This window comes from Mirounga angustirostris, unplaced genomic scaffold (assembly GCF_029215605.1).
Source record: "Mirounga angustirostris isolate CCGP_5_RB_7025 unplaced genomic scaffold, mMirAng1.0.hap1 SCAF_132, whole genome shotgun sequence".
Classification (NCBI taxonomy): Eukaryota; Metazoa; Chordata; class Mammalia; order Carnivora; family Phocidae; genus Mirounga; species Mirounga angustirostris.
The window spans coordinates 20024-29082 of NW_026991840.1; positions in this window are offsets into that span (position 1 = coordinate 20024).

Sequence of the window (9059 nt, forward strand, 5' to 3'; positions counted from 1 at the left end):
ACAAAAGAGCTACCGAGTTGCAAAGAGACGTTCAGGAACCTAAAAGCACGTTGCAACATGGAAGAAGACAATCTGAAAAGGCTGCCTCCTGTATGATGCCAACTACCACATATGATATTCTGGAAAAGGCAAGGCAATGGAAACCCTAAAAAGATCAATGTTTGCCAGGATTTGGGGGGCGTGAAGGAAGGAAGGATAAATGGAGCAAAAGGGAGTCTTAGGACAGTGAAAGTATTCTCTATGTTACAGTAATGATAGACCCGTCATTACACATTTGTCAAAAGTACAACAACAAAGAGGGAACTGGGATGTAAACTATGGATTTTAATAATCATGGATCAATATTGATTGGTTCATCACTTGTAACGGATGGACCACAGTAATAGAAGATGTAAATGATAGGGGAAACCAAGAGCAGACTGCAGGTGGTGGGGAGAAGGAGTATGCAGGAACACTCTACTTTCCAAACAATTCTATTCTAAGCACAAACCTGAGGTAAACATTAAAATCTATTAATTTAAATTGGAAAAGGGATGTTTCACCAGCACATCCACTCTAAAGGAAATACTTTAGTGTATTCTCTAAGCAGAAAAAGAACCACCCCTGGTCAAACGTAAAGATAAGGAAGTAAGGAAGAGTGACGTACAGGATAAATGTGTGGGCATATTTAAATGATACTGATAAAGAAAAAATAATAATGTCTTTTGAGGTTAAAACCACGTGTGTTTGTGTGTGTGTGTATCTCCGAGTGATTAAACTGGCAGCAATAATATTAAAGTAAGGAGAGGGTAAAGGTGCACTAAGTGTTCTAAGGTAGTTACATTTTCTGTGATGACATGAATGGATCAATTTACATTAGACTATGACAAGTTAAAAATGCATGTAGTAGTCTCCATATAACCACTCAAAGAACAACGAAAAAGTGAATATCTATCAAGGTGATAGAGCTGGAGACCAGACACATTTTAAAATTAATCCTAAAGAAGGCAAAAACTATGAGATAAATGAGCACAAACAAGCAGGAGAAATAGAAAATAGTAAGATGGTAGATATAAACCTGAATGTGCCAATAATCACTTTAAAGGCAAATACTCCAATTAAAAGACAAAGGTTAACAGTCTGGGGGCAGAAGGCTGAGAGGAGGAAAAGCAGGAGGATGAGGGAGGGGCAAGGAGGAGAAGAAGACAGAAATCAACCATATGCTGCTTACAAAGATGTACTTCAGCTATAACTATACAGAAAATTTCAGCATTACAAATTAGAAAAACATATACCTTAAGATATTAATAAAGACAAGCTGGTGTACCTTTATTTACATCAGAAACTTTGGCCTTTTAGGCAAAGAAGCATTACAATAGGTAAAGATGGACACTTCATAATCATAACAGGTCCAACTCACCAAGGAAATAAAAGTTATGAGCCTGTTTGCACTCGATAACACGGTCTCAAACTATAATGCAAACCTTAACAGAGCCGCTAGGACATGTATGTGAATCTGTAATCATAGTGGGAGGTTTTCGAACACTTTTCTCAGTAACTGGCAGAACATACTGATAAAAATCGCAAAGATAAAAAAGATTTTAAAAATACAATGAAGAAGGGACACCTGGGTGGCTCAGTTGGTTGAGCGACTGCCTTCGGCTCAGGTCATGATCCTGGAGTCCCGGGTTCGAGTCCCGCATCGGACTCCCTGCTCGGCGGGGAGTCTGCTTCTCCCTCTGACCCTCCCCCTCTCATGCTCTCTCTCTCTCTCTCAAATAAATAAATAAAATCTTAAAAAAAAATACAGTGAAGAAACTTGGCTATATATATATGTGTGTGTCTATATATATGTGTGTGTGTGTGTGTTTAAAATTTTAATTCCAGTGTAGTTAGCATACATCCTTATATTAGTTTCAGGTGTACAATATAGTACAATATAGTGATTCCACGATTCCATACATTACTCAGTGCTCATCATGATAAGTTTGCTCTTAATCCCCTTCACCTATTTTTACCATCCCCTCATCAATCTCCTCTCTGGTAACCATCAGTCTGTTCTCTATAGTTAAGAGTCTGTTTCTTGGTTCCATTCTCTCTCTCTCTCTCTCTTCCTTTGCTCTTTTGTTTCCTTTGCTCCTTTGCTGCTTCCATAATTTGGCAATTGTGCGTAACGTGGCAATAAACAGCTTTCTAACCCATATAACTGTGGGTTAAGGATCCCTTTCAATTAGTGTTCTTGTATGTTTTGTGTAAATATCCAGTCATCTGATTGCTGGATCATAGGGTAGTTCTACTTTTAACTTTTTGAGGAATCCCCATACTGTCTTCCAGAGCAGCTGCACCAGTTTGCATTGCCACCAGCAGTGCAAGAAGGTTCCCCTTTCTCCACATCCTCACCAACACCTGTGGTTTCTTGTGTTATTGATTTTAGCCATTCTGACAGGTGTGAGGTGGTAGCTCATTGTAGTTTTGATTGGCATTTCCCTGATGATCAGTGATGTTGAGCATCTTTTCATGTGTCTGTTGGCCATCTGGATGTCTTCTTTGGAGGAATGTCTGTTCATGTCTTCTGCCCATTTTTAAACTGGATTTTAAATTTGGTTTTTAGGTGTTGATTTGTAGAAGTTCTTTATAGAGCTTGGCTATTAACCCTTTATTGGATAGATCATTTGCAAGTATTTTCTCCCGTTCAGTAGGTTGCCTTTTAGTTTTGTTGACTGTTTCCTTGGCTGTGCAGAAGCCTTTTATTTTGATGTAGCCCCGATAGTTTATTTTGGCTTTTGTTTTCCTTGCTTCAGGAGACATATCTAGAAAAATGCTGCTCTGACTGATGTCACAGAAATTACTGCCTGTGCTCTCTTATAGCATTTTTATGGTTTCAGGTCTCTCATTTAGGTCTTTAATCCATTTTGAGTCTATTTTTGTGCATGGTGTAAGAGCGCAGTCCAGTTTCATTCTTTTGCATGTAGCTGTCCAGTTTTCCCAAGAGCATTTGTTGAAGAGACTGTCTTTTCCCCACTGTAGACTCTCACCATTTTTATCATTCTTTAATTGACCATATAACTGTGGGTTAATTTCTGCACTCTCTATTGTGTTCCACTGATCTATGTCTCTTATTTTTGTGCCAGTGCCATACTGTTTGATTACTACCGCGCTGTAATAGAACTTGAATTCTAGAACCGTGATACCTCCAGTTTCGTTTTTCTTTTTCAGGATTACTTTAGCTATCTGTGATCCCTTGTGGTTCCATATAAGTTTTAGGACTTTTTTGTTGTTGTTCTAGTTCTGTGAAAAAAGCTGTTGGTGTTTTGATTGGGATGGCCTTAGGTCTGTAGATTGCTTTGGGTAGTATAGACATTTAACAATATTTGTTCTTCCAATCCATGAGTATGGAATGGCTTTCCATTTCTTGGTGTCCTCTTCAATTTCTTTCATCAGCGTTTTGTAGTTCTCAGAGTACAGGTCTTTCACCTTTTCGATTAGGCTTATTCCTGGGTATTTCATTCTTTTTCGTGCAATTTTCTCAACTTCCCTTTCTGCTGCTTCATTATTAGTGTATAGAAAGGCAACAGATTTCCATACATTGATTTTGTATCCTGGGACTTTAATGAATTTGTTTATTAGTTCTAGCAGTTTCTTGGTGGAGTCTTTAGGGTTTTCCATATGCTGTATCATGTCATCTACAAATGTGAAAGTTTTACTTCTTCTTTAGGGATTTGGAAGCCTTGTATTTCTTTTTGTTGTCTGACTGCTGTGGCTAGGACTTCCAGTACTGTGCTGGATAAAAGTGGCGAGAGTGGACATCCTCATCTTGTTCCTGACGTTAGGGGAAAGTCTTTCAGTATCTCCCATTGAGTATGACCGTGTTGACTGTGGGTTTTTCATATAAGCCCTTTATTATGTTGAGGTATGTTCCCTCTAGACCTACTCTGTTGAGGGTTTTTCTCATGATGGATGTTGTACTTTGTCAAATGTTTTTTCTGCATCTGTTGAAAGGATCATATGGTTTTTAAACTTTCTCTCATTGTATCTTGTTGATTGATTTACAAATATTGGACCATTTTTGCATCCTGGGAATATATCCCACTTGATCGTGGTGAATGATTTTTTTAATGTATTGTGAGATTCGGTTTGCTAGTATTTTGTGGAGGATTTTTGCATCTGTGTTCATCGGAGACATCCGTTCTCTTTTGTTGTGGTGTCTTTATTTGGTCTTGGTATCGGGCTAATGCTGGCCTCATTGAATGAAGACATTTATATCAGTGCACTCAACAAGGCAGGATACATAGTCTCTTCATGTGCTATTGCTATTTCCCAAAACTGACCACATGTTGACCATAAAGCGGGTCTCAGCAAATTTTGAGACAATGAAATAATAAAGACTACAATGCCATGAAGTTTTTAACTAGTAACCAGTGATAACTAGAAAATCCCCCATGGGCTTTTACATTAAGAAATATCCTTCCTTAGAGGACATTTAACCCAGAGCTCAAAGAAGAAAACATTAATGAAATTTAAAATACATATATTTAACTGAATATTAATGGAAATTTGTGAGATAATGCTTTAATGTGTACACCACGAAAAAGAAAGGCAATAAAAATTAATAACCTGTGTATCTATTTCACAACTTTGATAGAACAGCAGATTAAACCCAAAGAAAGCAGAAGAAATGAAATAAGGATACCAGCATTAATAAGTTAAAGATAAAACAAAATAGCCAACGTTGGTTCTTCAGAAGGACAACACAATTGATCATCATCCTTGTGGGCCTGAAGGAAAAAGAGAGAAGTTATCTAAAAACCAGTGTCTGGAATGAATGAGGAGCCATAGCTATGAACAATAAAGATATTAAAAGATCATCAGTCAAAATCATGAGCAGCTGTATGCAAATAAATCTGAAGGTTTAGACATAGTGTACAAATTTCAAGAAAAGACAAATGACACAAAAACAACAAATGATCCTCAAAATACTAAGTATGTGTAATCTGAAGAAAACAACAACAACAACAAAACAAGGTCCATATTCTGATGACCCCACCAATTTATTCTACACGACTTTTAGGAAGAAATAATGGCAATTTTAGCTACTTGCCAGAAAATAGGAAAAAGAGGAGTCACTTCTCATCTCATTCTATGAAGCCTAAACAGTATAAGAACATTCTAAGAGACGAAGTGTACAAGCCAATCTTTCACATAAGCATAGAAGGAAAAGTCATGAATAAAACATTAGGAAAACAAATCCAGTTATATGTGTCAAAAGGATAATCTATCACAAGAAAGTCAGGACTGTTCTAGAAATGGAGTGGTTTAGCACTTGAAAAATAAATGTATTTCACAGAATTAATTTATGAAGAAGAAGACATTGTTATATTCCCTATAGATGCAGAAGAACGTATTTCATGAATCTGATTTTTAAAAACTAAGCTTCCTCTAGATAAAAAGCTTTTGCACAGCAAAGGAAACAGTCAACAAAACCAGAAGACAACCGACAGAATGGGAGAAGATATTTGCAAATGACATAGCAGATAAAGGGCTAGAATCCAAAATCTATAAAGAACTTACCAAACTCAATACCCAAAGAACAAATAATCCAATGAAGAAATGGGCAGAAGACATGAACAGACATTTTGCCAAAGAAGACATCCAAATGGCCAACAGACACATGAAAAAGCGTTCAACATCGGTCGGCATCAGGGAAATCCAATCAAAACCTCAATGAGATATCACCTCACACCAGTCAGAATGGCTAAAATTACAAGTCAGGAAACGACAGATGTTGGTGTGGATGTGGAGAAAGGGGAACCCTCCTACACTGTTGGTGGTAAGGCAAGCTGGTGCAGCCACTCTGGAAAACAGTATGAAGGTTCCTCAAAAAGTTGAAAATAGAGCTACCGTACGACCCAGAATTGCACTACTGGGTGTTTACCCCAAAGATACAAATGTAGGGATCCGAAGGGGTATATGCACCCCAATGTTTATACTAGCAACGTCCACAATAGCCTAATTATGGAAAGAGCCAAGATGTTCATCAACAGATGAATGGATAAAGAAGATGTGGTGTATATATATACAATGGAATATTATGCAGCCATCAAAAAATGAAATCTTGTCATTTGCAACAATGTGGATGGAACTAGAGGGTATTATGTTAAGCGAAATAAGTCAGTCAGAGAAAGACATGTATCATATGATCTCACTGATATGAGGAATTCTTAATCTCAGGAAACAAATTGAGGGTTGCTGGAGTGGTGAGGGGTGGGAGGGATGGGGTGGCTGGGTGATAGACACTGGGGAGGGTATATGCTATGGTGAGCACTGTGAATTGTGTAAGACTGTTGAATCACAGACCTGTACCTCTGAAACAAATAATACATTATATGTTAAAAAAAACAAAGAAGAAGATAGTAGGGAGGGAAAAATGAAGGGGGGGAAATCAGAGGGGGAGACGAACCATGAGAGACTGTGGACTCTGATAAACAAACTGAAGGTTCTAGAGGGGAGGGGGGTGGGGGGATGGGTTAGCCTGGTGATGGGTATTAAAGAGGGCACATATTGAATGGAGCCACTGGGTGTTATATGCAAACAATGAATCATGGAACGCTACATCTAAATAAATAAATAAATAAATAAATAAATAAATAAATAAATAAACAAACTAAGCATCCAACAAATGTGGGGAAAAGGGAACCCTTGTGCACTGTTGGTGGGAATGTAAACTGGTACAGGAGTTACGGAAAACGATATGGAGGTTCCCCGAAAAGTTGAAAATAGAACTACCATACGATCCAGCAGTTCTGCTTCTGAGTTTATATCTGAACGAAACAAAATCACTATCTCCAAGAGATATCTGCATCCCCATGTTCATTTCAGTATTATGCACAATAGCCAAAACTTGGAAACAACCTAAGTGTCTATGGACAGATGAATGGATAAAAAAGATCGTATAGTGGGATATTATTCAGTCATAGAAATGAGGGAAATCCTGCCATTCGTGACAATGCGGAAGGACCCTCAGGGCATTATGCTAAGTGAAATAAGTCAGATAGGCAAGGACAAATACTGTACGATCTCACTTATATGTGGACTCTAAAACAAAGCCAAACACAGAAACAGACAGTAGATGATGCTTGCCAAGGGCTCGGGGGTGCGGGATGTGGGGAGATATTGGTCAAAGGATGCAGACTCTCAGTTATAAGATGAAAAAGTTCTGGAGTTCCAATATTCAGCATGGTGACTACAGTTAACAATACTGTTACATATATTTGAAAGTTGCTAAAAAAAAAATCTTACATTTTCTCACCAAAATATTATAATTATGTGCCACGCAGGAGTTGTTAACTAACTTTATTGTAGTATTCATTTCATGTATATGTGTGTATCAATTTATCATGTTATTTAAATTTACACAATGTTCTATGTCAATTATATATCAATAGCGTTGGAAATCTATTTAAAATAAAAATACACGTTTATGATAAAACCTCTAAGCAAACTAGGAGTAAAAGAGAACTCTCTTAAAGCACTCAGAATATCTTTGAAAAGCCTACATAAACAGGGGCACCTGGGTGGCTCAGTCGGTTAAGCAACCTACTCTTGGTTTTGGCTCAGGTCATGATCTCATTGGCTGTGAGATCAAGCCCCGCTTTGGCCTCCAGGCTCAGAGGGGAGTCTGCTTGAAAATTCTCTCCCTCTGCCCCTCCCCCCACTCGTGAGTGCTCTCTCTCTCTCTCTCTCTCTCTCATAAATAAATAAATATTTTTAAAGAAATTTAAAAAAATAAAAGCCTACCAAAACCATTGCACTTAATCGTGAAATATTGAAAGCCATCCTTCCGAGATCATGAAAAACAGTAGGTTATCCACTGTCACTACAAACAGTGTCATAAGGGAAGAAAAAGTAACAAAGATGATCCAGCCAATATAGCCCTAAATGCATACACATGTGAATCGAAGGACATGTATAGGACTGTTGTCCACAGTAACCTTTTTAATCCTCCGGGACTAGAAACTACTGAAATGTCCATCAGAAATAGGATGTGCAAAAAATTGTGGTATATTTACTCAAATTGAAATATTATTCAGTAATGCATATCCATGAACTCAGCTAACAAACAACAAAAAAAGAAGAGGCGTAAGTGAAAATTATAATGTTGCCAAAAGAAAGCTAGATTATAAGAATATGTACTATAAGGTTGTATTTATCATGTGCAATGAAACTCACAAGCAGGCACAATTAAAGTGTTAAAAGTCAAAATACTGGTTAGACTTGCTGAGGTGGCACACAGCAGTGACTAGGTAAAGGCATAAGGGTGATTTTGGTTTGCTGGCAATGCCAGATCTCTTGACCTGGATTGTAGTTTCTCAGATATTTGAGATACGATAGTTTGCTGAGTGGTACTTTTATGTTTCATGCAATTCCCTTTTGGTGCTCTATTCCACTGAAAAGTTACAGAAAGATGTTTAATACGTAGAGTTCCAAGAGTGTACATAAAGAATTGGTTCTGTGGTGATTTGTATATTCTCTGACCACCATGCCACTAAACTATAAATTAATAACCAAAATCATTTGAAAAATCCCTCACATGTTTGTGAAGAAATATCTTCCTGAATACCCAGGGCTCTAGGAAGAAATCACGTTGAAATTAGAAACCATTTGGAACTGACGAAGATGAAAACTCAAGAGTCTTTTGCCTGCTATAGTTATTAAATCTCTCCTCTGGTGATGCTTAGATTTCTCAGGGAAGGATCTCCTGCATCTATGGGAAAAGGCAAGATGCCAGCGGTGTGTACACATTGGGAATGTGGCTAGAAATTAAACTGTTATGTAGATTTTTTACTTAAATCCCTATATTGGGTTTGGATGCCTGGATCTCACCTGAGGCTGAGATCCCAAAGTCCATTAATTATCCATTTATCCCCTCCAGAGAGTAAGTGTTTGCTCAAACTCCCAAGGGTTTGGGGAAAGCAATTTGCCCTGCTAGAGGTTGCTGAGATGGGTTCTGGGTGTCTAAATGTGTCTTAACTATACTTTAGAGCAATCATGTAATTTGCAACCCCCACCACAACCCCTAACTT